This window comes from Berghia stephanieae, chromosome 3, assembly GCF_034508935.2.
Source record: "Berghia stephanieae isolate SIO BIC M18660-M18661 chromosome 3, UCSD_Bste_1.3, whole genome shotgun sequence".
Classification (NCBI taxonomy): Eukaryota; Metazoa; Mollusca; class Gastropoda; order Nudibranchia; family Aeolidiidae; genus Berghia; species Berghia stephanieae.
In genome coordinates, this window is record NC_088362.1 from 80,640,509 (window position 1) to 80,643,008 (window position 2,500).

Below are 2,500 nucleotides of genomic sequence, written 5' to 3' on the forward strand. Positions count from 1 at the left end.
GGTGTGAAAACGCAATGGGAGCGATCTATATTCATGTTTTCGTCCAACCTAGTCATCGATCACATGATTTGTTGCTGTACAACGATTTGACATTTCTCAATGTATCTAATAACGCTGCTTTGTTCATGAAAGTTGTAAATACCCAAGAGTCATGCTGAGCAAAATGACCAATTGTAAGATTGGATATTTCTCAAACTGTGAACACTTTTCACTATGCGGGTTATTTTGAGCACATTTTGCAATGTGACCAATGACCTTGAGCATATGGAAATGTAATATAAATCATGCCCATTCACTGTGAACACTTTTCACTATGTGGGTTATTTTGAGCACATTTTGCAATGTGACCAATGACCTTGAGCATATGGAAATGTAATATAAATCATGCCCATTCATAAGGTAAAATCTCTACTCTCTTAATTATATTGGATACGTTTTACGAAGTTACTCCTGTAAACTGATTTTGTTTGTTCTTTGTTCTTTGTTTGTCTGCTGTTGTTGTTTTATTTTGTTTGTTTTTTAGTCTTGTTTTGTTAGTTTTAATAAATTTTTAATAACTTTAATTATTTCTTTTTAAAATGTAATTCTAATTTGTTTATATTTATATAAATACATTTATTTATTAATTTATTTTGGTTGAATAAACTTTTTACTTTTTGACCTCAAAGAGCTCATTGCTTTATTGTTATTTCAAAATGTCAGCATTCGAAAATAAAGCAGATCTTATACAGAAGCAGCATTTATCAATATTATGATTCCCGCAATTCATAAAAATGAATATTATATATATTCTCAAATTGCCACGGAAAAATCAATTTCCGTAAGAAAAGCCTCTGGATTTAGTTTGTATTCATGACGTTTCAGAATTCCTTTCCAATTCAGTCTTATCTTGCCAAACCATTTTGGTCTTGCCACGTTGGTTAACTGTGTCATTTATTTTGTGTCACTTCTGTTGTCAAAGATATAGACTAGAATTGTCCAAAGACCGCCGTCCATGCGGCATAGTAACGGTTAATTCCAAAGTCATCTAGGATAAAATGCCGAATGGTATCAAGAACGTATCAGTTGTAGTTCTGTCGTGCTTGTGTGCGTGCGTCAGAATTCACGAACATTATACAAAATAACAATGAAAGGCGATGTCATTGATAGAAAGAATTATGATGATGATATAATGTTGATGAAACAACAATACTAATAATAATGATAATAATAATAATAATAATAATAATAATAATAATAATAATAATAATAATAATAATAATAATAATAATAATAATAATAATAATAATAATAATAATAAGAAGAAGAAGAAGAAGAAGAAGAAGAAGAAGAAGAAGAGCAGTAGCAACAACAAGACTCCGATAACATTGACAACAAAAACAAACCAGCAACAAAAGGCCGATGACTTGCAATATTTACTTGATTATGTTCCATGGCCAAACATCATCATTAATCATATTATTATTGGTCCACACGCACACACATTACCCAAGCGAAGATTAAATGGGGGGAAGGATAACAATAACAGATACGATTTATTTCCATCTGATTTCATATCACATTAGGTTTGTCAATAGCTCCCTGCTGGAGCGAGGCTAATTTTACACAGCAAGCTGCATGTTCCAGGAAACGATTAAAGAGAAGGAGAAAAAAAATGATAATAATATTGGAAAACAAAAATAAAACGCTGTGCACGCTCGTACAATAAGGTAGAGGCGTGGTCTATGTGTCAGCCAGCCTACCTGTCAATCACATTTGAAAACTATAAAATGTTTTGAATCGCTGAGTAATGATACTGGTCTTCGTATCAGATAAGGAGAGAGAGAGAGAGAGAGAGAGAGAGAGAGAGAGAGAGAGAGAGAGAGAGGAGAGGAAAGAGTTATATATATATATATATAATATATATATATATATATAGATAGATAGATAGATAGATAGATAGATAGATCGATCGATTAATAGAGAGATAGATATATAGATAGATAGATAGATAGATAGATAGATAGATAGATAGATAGATAGATAGATAGATAGATAGATAGATAGATAGATAAATAGAGAGACATATATAGAGAGAGAGGGGGGGGGGAGAGAAAAGGAGGGGGTGAGAGAGAGAGAAGGGGAGAGAGAGAGAGAGAGAGAGAGAGAGAGAGAGAGAGAGAGAGAGAGAGAGCATGGAAGACAGGCATGGTAAAGAAATAGATAAATTGATAAAAGATAGCAAGATAGATACATTGATAGATAAGTAGAAAGATAGATAGATAGATAGATAGATAGATAGATAGATAGATAGATAGATAGATAAATGATGAATAGATAGACAGGCAGAAATACAGAATAATAAATCGTTTTTAAAGGCTGAAATTATTTTCTTAACAACCCCCTTGTTTCTTCCGATACATTTTCTATATTATCTAATCTGTAGAAACAATAGCTTTTTCTATCGGAAATCTTGTAAAAGAGAGGTGGGATTTTAGTAGAGCAATACCCAGTAAATACA